We start from the raw sequence: 13,817 nt of genomic DNA, 5'->3' as shown, positions 1-13,817 counted from the left end.
ATGCAAATTTGGATTATTATATGCATATAGAGCTAAACTATAATTTTAAAATTAAATAAACTGCTGAAGATAAAATAAAAGGACCATGACATTTTATTTACATTCAATAGCACATTTAAAATAATAGTAACCTCGCAAATGACAATGAACAAAAGTGGGTTTTATATCCATATAAAAATGAGATCAAATACTCTATTGATGCAACAACATCCAGTGCTAAGTTTTTACTTGGACAAAGGTTGAGGTGACTTCTTATTGGGCAACGGTGTGGTCTTTTGTTAGATGATAGGGAAAACCCGAGAAGATTTAAATTATTTCGTTATATAAAGTACATAGTACTAAAAACAAGTTTTACTACAAATGCCTTGCCTTCCAACCAACCTATTTTTTGATACATGTTCCAACCAACATTCGGATCACTAAATTTAATAGCAAGATGTCACATAAAAAAAGGAAACAAAGAAAATGCTTGATTGACCTTGTTAATGTAAACCTCTCTCCTCCATGAACTCGTCATCTAACCATTTTATAGTTAAATCGCCCATAGTCTACATCCAAAGTTGTAATATAATCCGATAGCTCTTCACAAGTTTTAATTAAGTTCAAATTTTTTTGATCTATTTTGCTGCAAGGCTTCAGCTAGAACAAATGATAGCGAGAAGTTACACTGCTAAGTTTCGCATGTTGCCCTGCGTGAGTTCCCAATTGCCAAGGTTGTGGGCTATGTTATATCCATTAGAAAATTTCCATCTTCATGAGATCTTTGTAATGAGCATCCTTTAAACACCATGAAACCTTCAGAGTTCAAAACATCCTATAGAATACAAATTTTAGGGAAAATTTACCACAAGCACACAAGTGGTGATAAGAATACAAATTCAGGCAAATTGGTTCTATGTTTGTCGACTTTGTTTGACACAAACCGGTCTCACAACAGTAGGACTCGGACTGTGGCCTCTAGATCTATTGGATCCTCTCTCTCATGTTCCTCCCTCCGGCCGGTAAATATACACATGCTTTAGAAGGTTTTATTTGAGCTTGGGCCTCAAAATAATTTATGTGAGGATCAACTACTCAAGAAAAAGAATATCATGTAATGGACTTCACATTCGGCCGGTATATTTATTTATTTATTTATTTTTTTCAAGTACTAGGATAGATTGAAGTATGACCTAATAATAGAGTAAAGATTGTTCGAACATATATATATATATATATATATATATATATATATATATATATATATATAATATATTATATCATATCAATGTAAGAGACATTGCTAACTCAACTAGTTCACAACTTAGCAGCATAGAGAAGGAAATGAATGTTTTGGTCATCAATATGCAAATTAATTGCTTTTCAGTAACAAAAAAGAAAGAAAAACCCAGGCTCTATATTACATTTATGTCGATCTCCATCCCAACCAATTACTATTAATCAAAGAGAGGAAAAGTAAACAAAATGGTCCAAGTCCAACCCAAAAATCTGAATTGGGCATTTTAAAATTCAGTATCTCACAGGCCAACTTGGCCCATTTTGTGAGTCCAAGACGGTTAAATCCAATAAACACCACACGTGTCCTTCCTTGGTTCCCTCTCCACCCCGTTTCTTGATCTGGAATTCTTGAAATCTCGATCCTTGCTTCCTCCTCGCGAGGGCCCTCCGCGCCCAACTTCGGATGCTCCCGATCGGCGGCGGTGGGCCGACCAACAGCGGCGGACCACCGTCACCGCTTCGTTCCTCCTCTTCCTCCTCCTCCATCCTATCGCCGTTGGCTCCTCCTTTCACTGTCTGTAGCCAATACCCCGCCTTCCCTTAGCCGATCTCCGCCGCCGGCGACTGGCCTCCCTCCTCCGCCACGGCATTACCGCTTTCCTCTCTTACCCCTGGTCTCCGCTCTATGCCAAGCAGTAGTGTCTTCGAATCGGCTACTCTGTATTTACCCTAGTTATGCTCCGTTGGCGGTGGCTTGCCGGGGTCCGGCGATGATGGCCTGCAACATTTGCCAGGTCTTGAGAGTCACGGGGATAGGTTCTGTCCTTTGGAGTGGACCCTTTCGTGGAGAGGAAAGGGGAAGAGAGAAGGGTTTTGGCGGTAGTTTGTCTTGGATGGACCGCTCTTCGAGTTACTGTCCTCCTTGTTGTATGAAGGTATCTCTCTTCCTTTTTTTGTTGAGAAATAATGCGTTGCTTGCTTTGGTTAAAACCCTATATTGTGTTTATTTGATGATTGTCATTAAACGTTTTGGTTTACGATTATGAAGCGACCTTTTTTCCTGCAATATCTCCATAAAGATTGTTTTGCATATCAATGAATAACCTAGCCGTAGAAGTACTACACATATCGCAAATTCTTGCCCCAGCTCTTCAGCGAGCAAACCCCTGAAGTACCTGAATAATGGTCTTATTAACAGCTTTGGTTTGCCCTTTTGTTTGTCGACAAAAAACCAGCACATTTTGATACCCTTTTGTCTAGCGTACTGCATAATGCATATCAAAGTCTACTTAAATACCCTGTATCACATTAATGATGTTTTTTGCACAATCCAAACTGTATAAAGAACAACTCTGCTTCTCTAATGGCATCCAAAGTTTTACAGGTAATCCAGATTGCCATCTTACTCTATCAGCCATGACCACAAAGATTTAATCATAAACTTTCTAACTAGATTGCAATTATTCAGCTTATTAATGTTGCACCAAACACAGTTGTATGCATTAGAGTTTGCATCATTTTGCATGTTTGCCAATGGCATCATATGCAAATTTGATGGCATTTTATGTACACCGAAATGCCCTACAAATAAAGAGGCACGAACTTCCTTAGCCTCCGCTGGCTATTCTTTGGAATACACATCTTTCCATCCTTAAGTTGTAAATCACAATCCAAATGGTATCTATCAATGTTATCCTCTTCCTTGAACTGGTTATTTGTTTGCTTGAGATCACCATCTTCAAGATACCACGCCTGAAAAACAACATGTCAAATTTTTTTTGAAGCATATAATAACTATACTTGTGTTTACATAGGGCCAAGATAGCAAATCGGTTACCTACCTAGTTTTCATGGGTGGTCGTGTAGGTGCTTGGTGATAGTAAGCGACCCTCACCAAGGCCATTATAAATACAAAAATGCAATTCAATGCCCACTGAGATGACATGTATATTGTACTTGATAATGCTTAGTCTTCTTCATGTATTGGATTAGAAGATTTAATCATTGAAAGAATCCCATTCACTTGAAATGATGCATTTGTTGCAACTTAGATTGAGTTTCCAAGTACTTAATGGTCCATGATTCGTTTGGGAGCTGATTTAGGGCCTTCTATCAATTTGAATCAAAGGGGAAGGGAGATTGCATGCAGGTGTGGTGGTGGGAGGTTTGGCTTGTTAGTGGTGGTAGGAATTTATAGGAAGATAGGGTTTCAGGCAAAGTACGACATACCATACCGAACCGAGCAGAATGGAGTGTATCGTACCATATCGGTTTGGTACCGGTATGTGGTACCGGAGGTGCACTGGTAGGAATTTATAGAAAGATAGAGTTTCAGACAGGGCATGCCATACTGTACCAAACCAGTCCGATGGTGAAAGCAGGGGTGGGGCTCTGTAGGAGGGGGAAGGTGGAAGAGGAATATGCTGAAGTAATGGAACAAACAGGGTAATAAGTTTGGTTCCGTTACCATATTTGATGCAGATAAGCCAAGTAAGTCCGCATGAGAGTGTGGTATCCGTGGAAGCACATCTAAAGATAGGTTAGTTGATGGCCTCATGTCAACTCTTTGCTGGTTTTTGGCCTCGCAACTCTAACTTCTCCGGACAATACTTGAAGTTTCCGACCTTGCACCAGTCGCCTCTCATGGGATCACAGTTTTACACCAACATGCAAGGAATTACTCCGAGCAAGAAATTGAAGAAAAGCTTCAAAACTTTATTTGTAATTACTTATGTCAAAAGAGGACAACTACAACCTGTTCATGGGTGGGATCCCCTTAAGCCAATAGGCTTTTCTAGTTCCGGTAGGATACAAATTCTTAAAGAAAATAAGAGATAAATATTAAATAAATAGTAAAAATAGATTCCTAATTCATAATATACTTCCAAGTCATCTAATATTAGTTTCTGCAAGAAAGAAGTATAGAGATTTGGAGAAAAATAAAAGAAAAATCGTCTAATAAATTATAGGCAATGGAATGGCATTTTTTAAATTTTCTAGAAGTTCATTGGCATTGATGTGTGTTTGATTTATCATCAATAACTTCCTCATCGATCCTTGTTTTGCATGATCCAAGATGCATTGGAAAGCTAACTCATAGCCGGACGTTATGGAAGTGACTTATAAGAAAATTAATAATTTTGCTGATGTCAGTGAAGCTTCCTTTTGGACCGATGTGGTTGAATTATCTTTTCTAATGAGGTTTGAGATGAACTTTAAAATACAAACTTTAAGCTTTGACAATCCTCATTTATATGGGTTGCTCTAGTGAGATCTCTTAATACGATTCTGAATCTCTAACTTGGACGACTGGCAGATATGGGGACCCTTAGCTGCATCAAAGGAACAATTAGTATCGTAGAAGATATGCATTGTGTCTTCAAGTGATCTTTTCTGCAAGATAGCATTGTCTTGCTATGATTCATAGTTGATGAGTGTCATCTTTCTCAAGTAATTGTCCACCTTCGATCTTATGATTGCCCCTTCATGTAACCATTACCATGACCGATAAGACTCATTCAGTTATTTGGGGTTAGCTTTATTAATTCACATTTTCCAATAATTCCTATCAAAAGTTGCTTTTGATATTATTCTAAGCTTTTCCAAATTTTCTTGTGCAACTTCCATGCACTTTTACCAAAGTCTTTCCTTCCACTTTCTAAATCCTTAAATCCTTTGAAAAGATGATCTTGTTTCCTTACAGGAGCGTTTTTATAATTTTGCTGTATAATGCTATCTTTGGGTCTTCGATGCCCCTGCGTTCCTCAGCATGGTGAAAGTGATGGCTTATTCTTATTTTGATCTTCATGAGAGGCTTCTTATGAGCAGCTTTCTTGCTCTCCTTAGCTGTTCTTATGTATAGTGTTGGTGGTTGGGAACAGAAGGATACAATTTACTTTTGGACCATAGCCATGACAATGTTCAGCATACAGGTCACAGAACTTTTAAAATTGTGAGTCACTTACGATTGCAAACTATCTAAGAGCCAATCCTCTTGAATCTTCTTGGTAATATGTTTTGACCAACCTTATGAATTTTATGTAGAACTTGATCCATTGTGCTTCTTAGCTGTCTAGTTGTGTGCAAGAATTCCTCATTGCAGGTGATAAATTGGGATTTGGGCTTATATTTCCTGCCACATCTTATCCAAACTAGTGGATCAAACACCTGTCTCAAATCTCAATCTTGATATATTAGCTCCACCAAAGCATTGCGCCCACGATGAGATTGTCAACTTTCTCAGCTTTGCTATGTAAGAGCTCATTAAGTGTAGGACCCAATTCTTGGGTGCTCCATGATTGTGAGAGCTTGGAAGGCCACTGCCTTCTCCATTAGAGTGATTGTGGTCTTGTATGATTCCATAGCCGGGTAAGTCATCCTGTCTCCATGTTTCATGAACTTGGCCTTTAGCTTGCTAGATGGGTGCTTAAGGTGACAAATACATCATTGATGTTGCTTGCGAGTCCTCAAGCAAAGTCCTTCAATCTACAAAGGTGACATCTGAGCATGACATTTTGATTCTATATTGGCGAGGCCAAGATATGGGTTGGAGGCCTAGTTGGTTGTCCATATCAGCCTAGTCCTCCCATCTCCCTTGACAAATTCCTCATCATGTTGGAGTAGCAGGGGTTTGATAGGAATGCTGAAATGGTGGGCCTGGTGATGGTTGATGATGGATGGGGATAGTCTGTTGGTGGAGGTGAAGTGCTGGATGGAGTAAGAGGCAGCAAGATTTGGTTGCTGCAAAGTTTAGCGTCCCTTATCATTGTGGTGGCTTCAGCAATGAAGGATAATAGATGTGCAGTAGACTCAGGTGTGCCTGCTGGGAGAAACATTCAAGTTATTTTCTTATAATTCCAACCAAAATACTTAAAAAAGGATATCCAATCTAGATCCATTTATGGTAGTGAAGAATTACAGCAGGGTTTTAAATTTCAGCAAGAATATTTTACCAGGGACATTATATGAATAGCAAAACATAGAGAGCTTATCGCGGTTCATGTAATAAATGCCAAAACACTTATATTAGCTTTTAAAGGTGAAAAATTTGTTGCAGAAACATGGGAAACAATCTTCTTTAGAATAAGATGGTTCTATTTCATCTCAACTATTTAATTTCTATTGTTAGAATCATGTGTCTTTATTTCTAATGAGTTTGTTTGACTTGCAAAATCTTCATGGATAATCTGATTATAATGTTCACAATCTTGATATGCTGCATGCTCAATCTAATTTTGTGCTTTTGTTTTTTACACCAGAGAACTTGGTTGCACTGTTGAATCCTGTTTACAGCATTCCAGATATGTCCATGTTTATGAATCCGTCCTGTTTTTTGTGCAGTTTTTACATGTGATGAAAAATTAAAGCATGGGAGGTCTATCACAACATCTTCCAACAACCAAAGAGAAGTTTGATCTCATTGTCTGTTTTGTATTGTTGAGCTCTACTTTTCTTTTCGAGTGTTGGTTAATCTTGTACATTGTTATCTTTTGCTGAGAATATTCAATATAAATTTCATTTTACAGGTTACATAATAAAAATGGTTCTTTTATCTGGTATGCATTTTGCCTGCTTTATTTGATGCTTCAGAAATATGTTCATTTTGCATGGCTATGTTCGCCAAATCCACTGCAATGAATTCTGCCTCCATATGACTGTTCTCAGGACTTCACCGGGGAAAGTTCTAATGTTTTTGGGATTGAGGTTGCACCACCTCAGTTTGAAGTTTCAAAGACTGATAATGGTCTGAAAATGAGCAGCAATAAAGGTGCCAGGGGCCAAAGGCATGAAGTGTAAGAGTCAGTGGGCTTGGTGTTGACAATCATAAAGTCAAACAATTTTGAAGGTTTTGATACAGATTCCAGGACACACATGGCCCAGGTACTGCTTGAGCGTGTGACATCTTTTCTTCCTATCAGCATGTATGATACATGCCTATTCATTTTCTCCAGGCCTTAATAAGGTTTCAAGGGGAGGTTTTGACTAGGAAGAGGACCTTCAGACTATTTTACAAGACTCAGTAGCCTGAGGCCAAAGTTGCGTTGTGTTTGGTAAGTATGAACTTGCACACATGAAGCTTGAGATGGAAAATGAAATGCTACCAAAACTATTAAAACTTTGATATTAACTGATGATTTATTGGATTTCCATGTTCCATCCCTGACAAAAGTTTGCTTCTCATTGCAGCAAATTCTCATGATTCATCAGATGTGGAATGTAAGCCTTCACAGTTGACCAAACTAGAAGTTTGAATTCGATGAACTACCTTAACTGGAATGATGACCAAACGATGCAGCAATACTTCAACCAAGGGGGGCTGATGGAGGCAAAAATAGTAGTACGAAACCTCATGAAGTTAAAACAAACCGGGCGGATCAATTTCGTAACTGTTGGAGGTCGTGGTGGAACAAAAGAAGCTCTGTGCAGCCATTGCCGCTGGACTGAACCTAGCAGAACCTAGCTGTCAGCAAAGCTTGCTGATTTGGGGTTTAGTCAGCAGAACCAACAATCATGTGCTCATGATGAACCTAGCAGTTACTTGAAATCCTGTGAAGTAACCACAAACAAGACAGATGTGGTTGATTCCTCTGTTATGGCTAGACTCGACAGTTAAAAGGACGAGTAGATGCTTCAAACTCTACCGGTGCATAAGAGTATCCAGAAAAACTGGACTGTGGATGCTTGAGGCTGCTTGAAAACAAAAGAGACTGTGTGCAGAATTAATTTAGATAGTAGTGAAAATACAGCTGGTGTTACGCCAGCAAAGATTTCTGATTTGGCTTTTTTTCAGCAGAATCAGTAGGCATATACTCCAGATGAACCTAGCAGTTGTAGGCTTCGTGATGTAAAGACGTACAGGGCAGATGAGGTTGATTCCTCTGTCATGGCCTGACTCAGAATTCTAAAAGGATGGATTGATAATTTAACTCTATCAATTTGGGGGAGCATCCTATGCTGCTCCACTCTGTAGACGTTGAAGGTTGCTTGGGAAGAAGAGATGCCTTGTGCAGCTTACTCTTCAAGTGGTGCAAAAATTAAAAAATACTGCTAGGCAGAGAGTCAGAAAATTACACGCTGACAAGGGTTGCTGGCTTGAGCTTCCTGCAGAAGAACAGCGTATCTGAAGTTGAACCCAGCAAATCTAGCAAAACTTGCCGACTCGAGCTTCATGCAGGAGAACAGCGTGTCTGAAAATGAAGGCAGCAGAAGTTCAGTACCAAAGAGCAGTTCCAGCATCCAGCATCTTGCATCTTGATACAAATGCCAATGATGAAATTGAACTGTATATCAAAACAACAATTCAAAGTCAGCATTCAGAGAATCCCCTGTAAAAAGCAAAAGACAAGCTTTGGCCAGCAATATTTTGGATCCTTTGTTTCAAGAAAACAATGATAAAGCATGTCATAAAGGTAAAAGTAGGTTCTAGGAACATAGAGCTGCCCAAAGACAGCCTTCCGGCCATATCAGCAGGTTAGAAGACAATATTAGCTGCAAATCTATTCCAGCTTCTTTTCCCCATGGATCGAGCAAAGTTAATTTTTTCTATCATAGGGCGCATCATCAGGCATAGCAGAAATTTTTGAATATCGGGATTGGCGGATTTTTTTTCATAGAAATAAGCCTCCTTTTTTCCCAGTGAAACCAAATCCAAGAATCACAATGTTCGGACTCGATTCTTGTTAAAAATTTTATGATTTTTATGAATAATTTTCAATTATTATTGTTGCGGACCAGATTGAATCGGGTTGGACTTGGGTGTTAGGCTGTGGGTTGGACCAGATTTCAAAATTTTCGATTATTTCTTTCCTTATTGACCGGCTCTATTGGGTCATTAATAACTCAATAATTCTGGTTTTCATTGGATGCCATGGATTCACAGCAGAGAAAAGTAGGAGTTGGTTGATGGTGGGTTTAAAAGAAAAAAAAAAAAAGGTAAGGGTAAGTGCCCTAATTCCATGCAGAGAATACGAAAGGAGAGACAATATGAGAAGGTCCACTCGATGCGATATTTGGTCTATTATCAATCCAATAAATAAAATACATCATATAATAGTTATGGTAAATAGTAATAAATTATTACTATATTTGTAGAATGCTTTCATGAAACGTTATGGGCTCCAAACAGCTTCCATCAATACCATAGAGTCCAAATTTTATCCATCTCTTTCATTATTGATGTGACTATGGAACTCGCCGGTCTTGCCATCTTTGAACTCTTTATCACACTCTCCTTAATATGGTGATACTTGTTAACCAAAAAGAATCAGCCGAGGAATGAACTGAAAGTTTGAAACTGTAGCTAACGTTTATTGGTTAGCTTTTCGTAGTACAGTTGATGCGCATTATTAGATGTCTAGGTAGGAAATGACAAATTCTTGGATTGTTGAGTTCCACTGTGCAAGGACCGAAGAGCGAGAGATAGCGAGGGAAGCCGAAAACTTTGGTCCCCTCAAACAGCAACGCCTTTGACATCGGTAGTGTGGGCTGCTGTTGTGAAGCCACCACCATGGGTTCCGCCCACTGAGAAGGCCCACGACGAAAGAAGGTGGGGGCCGAAAGGAAAGGGCTGCCAAATTATTTCACATCAAACACTCCACCGCCGAATCTCGCCCGCCAACTAAAGATGATTACAGGAACTGAGATGTCATCCAGCACCGTACCTTTGAAAAGTCCTCGCCCACGAACCAATCCCATGATTTGGACTTCTTGGCCCAACCAACCGATCCCAAAAACTTCTTAGGCAACCCTCAACTCAGAAACGATCAGACCAATCCGAAGAAAGTCCAGGTACATGTGCGGATAGAAATCTATACGAGCTGACAGCACTCAAAATTGTATTTCCTGCATCTTCTGCAAATCGATAGTCGGCATCCGAGGGAAGGGAGCTCAAAGAGAATTATCTTAGACCAAATAAAAAATGTTATGCCTGTAATTGTCTCATTCCGTACGTCAAACAACTCCTTAAGATAACAGCGTGCCACTCCAGCCCAAACCGGACAAAAGAAGAAGAAGAAGATTTAGAAGGGGGGTTAGTATATATGCATATATGTACATATAATAATAAAATAGCCAGCAAACAGCAGGCGTCGTTTTAAAATAGAGGGAAGAGGTATTTAATCCGTAGTTTAAATGGTGGGTTGGCGTTAATAAATGGAGCGCGTTGGCAGAGCGAACAGCTGAGCAGCTGCTGCCGGTGATCTCCAGTACCTTTTTAGAGCATTGCAACCAGCAGCAGCAGCAGCAGCAGCTGCAACAAAGACAGTTTGTTTCTGCCTTCTTCTTTTTCCACACTACCTAACAGCTTGGATGAACAAAAGTAACTCTGAAACTCCCCCAGCAGTAAATCTAGCTGTGGAGAGTTTCTTTATTTCTTTCTTTCTCTCTCTCTCTCTCTCAAGCTAGCCGCGAGGATAGAAAGCGACCCAACAGCGAAGCTTCAACGGTTTTCGCACGGGGAGGAAGGGTGGGGTGGGGAGAGCTGACCGGCGGGCTGCCGCGCGCGTACTGGAAACGGGCAGGAATCATTTAGCCATCTACGTACACATGTGAAAGGGCCAGCCCCGCTCCTAAATTACGAGATGCCACCTATCCTACCTAATGTCAAGTAGCTACCCATCGGATTCGGAGGGGTATGGGGTGTGGGGGCTGCTACTGCTGGCGGAGGGACAAACAATAATTAGGCTATAACTGTTTGTTTGAAGGGCATTTCTCTTATTTCTAGCTGCTCATTCGACGCTGACACTTCATATGTGTGTGTGTGGTTGTGAGTATGGGCTAAATGGGCAAGCCTTGGAATAAGAGATTTAAGATCTTTTTATGTTAGCATAATTTCAGCTATAATTTTTATTTTTTATAAGCACGGTTCTGTATCAACTTATATTACTTTTTTTTGTTAGCATAATTATGTTAGAGTGACTTTAGAGTGATTATATAACAACTTGTATCAATCAGTAATATTTTTCGTTGTTAGTGAGATCCTATATTAGTCTATATAATTTTTTTATATGAACATTGTATACAAATATATATATATATATATAACTATTAAAATATACTGGACATGATGAGAAAAAATAAAATTATTATTATTATTTTTTAAATATTTTAACACTCTTCTTTATAGAAGGGGAAGGGGAATAAAAGGAGAGGGAAGTTGACAGATCGAATGGAGAGTGAACACGGCCGAGAGGAGAATTATGGGGGGAAAAGGATGGAGTTTGGAACTTTTTTTTTTGTTTTTGGAGGGGATGTGGTCCAAGGCCTAGCTAGTGGTGTCTTATATTTAATGAGTACGAAATTAAGCACACCATGATGCCCGTGTACTCATGCTAATATATAAGACAAGGCCCTTCCATCTGAATAAATGATGATAGAGGGTTGAGAGAGAGAGAGAGAGAGAGAGAGAGAGAGAGAGGGAGGTAGCAGGAGGTGGAAAAGGAGAGAGAGAGAGAGAGGGAGGTAGCAGGAGGTGGAAAAGGAGAGAGAGAGAGAGAGAGGGAGGTAGCGGGAGGTGGAGGAGGAGATAGGTCCCCCCATGACGAGCCAGCTTTTAATCTTTGGGGCCAATGCCCATCTGGGTCATAGGTGTCCACTTCAGAAGACCCTTCCCTCTCTCTCTCTCTCTCTCTCTCTCTCTCTCTCTCTCTCTCTCTCTCTCTCTCTTCAAGTGGCTTAGCTAGGATCGATCATAATGCAGACATCTACAAGAGAGTGATGGGTTGGTTCCATGCCTTTCCATAGGAGTTGTTTCTGGGGACATTCCAAGTGGCACCCCCCACATGGCAATCCTGGTCGACAGAGATACCCTGCAGGCTAAGGGCATGGGGCTCCCAATACCGGCCAGGCAAACATCACCCCTTGCAGCATTTACGTACATGGCTCCGAAGTCCATGTCTCCTCTAGTCCATAACTTGGCAAATGCCCTGCCTTTTAACAGCGGCATCCCCAGCAACTGCCATCGATCCCGGCCCAGCTACCGGGAAGCTCTCAGGCCTGTTTCGTGTGCAAGACTCGCACCTCATCTGCCCATGATTGGTGGCCCCCTATGGAAATCACTCCCAACTTCGCTCTCGGTGTATAGCCGGGTCCCACAGGATCATCACTAACCAGCAGCAATGGGGTCTAAAGCTAATCAATGGTGTCCCTACGATAACATGTGCCATTGTACCACCATCTCCTCCAACCCCGCTGTCATCTTCCAAGAAGGTCCCCCCCTTCATGAGGGAAGGCACGCATCACGGTGAGCCCCTAGCTAGAGTGGTCTCTTGGGATGCCTAAGATTCACTCAGGGCCTGTCGCAATCTCTGGCAGTGGCGCAGCCCCTTGGCTTCCCATTTGCCGTATACATAGATCTTAGGAGATATGGGTACTGTTGTCTTCTACGAGCACACCCAAGGATTGCGGGTGGTAGGAGAGGAGTCCTTTTCCGGAGTTTGGGAAGGGGAATGGATGTTTAGTTGTCAAAGAGGAGACGCGCATTAGGTAATGTCCCTTCTGAGCTACATGGAAATGGAACGCTCTTATTCTATTCTCTGCTGGAAGGTAGCCCTCAGTATGCAGTTCTATGATGAAGAAAGTCTACTGCTTTCGTTTAAGATGACTTCCTTTTCACCGTTTGCCGAATTAGTGTAACCCCATCTTTAGCTATCTATTTAAATACATGCAGGTAAATGCTTAAGTGTGTTGTTGGGCCTACTTAATTTTCCATCTCTGTCGAGCTCGGCATGCCATCCTCTTTTTAACTAATATAGGCAGTAGACTTGTGGCTATGGTTGCTGAGGTAATACGTCATTAATACATGATATTAAAATATGAAATGAAGTGACTAGTACAGTGTTTACCATCCTACTCACTGAAGGTCTCGATGCTACTGTGCTGTTTTTATTAAAATCAGTAATGAACAGTATACAATAGTACACAAGCGATGGATGAAATAAATACATTAGCAAATATTCATCATCCTGCTCAGTTCTTTGCAGTACCTTTTGTGCCAAGCATTCGCATCATAAAACTTAACCTAATTCAAAAATTAATGTTTGAGACAATGCCATATGATGCGCAACCTGGAGTTATCTCTACCGATACGACAGCTTATAACCCTTGTATATAGATGCAAAAATCCATTTGCCAAAGAATGCTCCAAAGTAAAGTGAATATCAAATTCCTTGAATATGATTGATTTATTTCCTATTCTAAGGATTGAGGTCCTATTCAAAGAGACCAATTATATATATGTTTGACGTATGCTGTAGACATAACAAGCTATCGATCATACCTATATAAGAGGTATAAAATGATTAGATATTTTTGTCCTTTCAAAACTTAGTGGTCTATCACGTTCCAACGAAACATGATTTACCGACATATATATCTGGAATAAAGAAGTGAATTTGGACTTACCCCAACAGTCATACCTAATTGCCTAGCAATAATTTTTCTAGGATGACAATTTCATGAAACATGTGCCATAAACTTACCCTCCACCTTCGATGAGAAAACATGTAATCGGATCCACAACCGATAATCCAAGCTGTTGGATGTGATCTATAACCTCTAAACTACTTATACATAAATAATCATCTGATTTTGAGATTTCTAGC

The 13,817-nt window shown here is 40.3% G+C and overlaps 1 long non-coding RNA gene across 2 annotated transcripts; it reads left to right on the top strand.

The window, feature by feature from the left end:
- The first annotated feature begins 1,592 nt into the window (after positions 1-1,592).
- LOC103702766 lies at positions 1,593-8,604 on the top strand. Of its 2 annotated transcripts, XR_603356.3 has the most exons (6): positions 1,595-2,153; positions 6,559-6,639; positions 6,744-6,773; positions 6,883-7,098; positions 7,170-7,268; positions 7,405-8,604. It is a non-coding gene; the product is annotated as an uncharacterized LOC103702766 (long non-coding RNA). The 2 variants fall into 2 exon arrangements; XR_003384804.2 differs by having other exon boundaries at positions 1,593-2,153; positions 6,559-7,098.
- Positions 8,605-13,817: the final 5,213 nt, after the last annotated feature.

The sequence above is a fragment of the Phoenix dactylifera genome, chromosome 5, assembly GCF_009389715.1.
Source record: "Phoenix dactylifera cultivar Barhee BC4 chromosome 5, palm_55x_up_171113_PBpolish2nd_filt_p, whole genome shotgun sequence".
NCBI lineage: Eukaryota > Viridiplantae > Streptophyta > Magnoliopsida > Arecales > Arecaceae > Phoenix > Phoenix dactylifera.
This window is presented reverse-complemented; position numbering and strand designations above follow the sequence as displayed.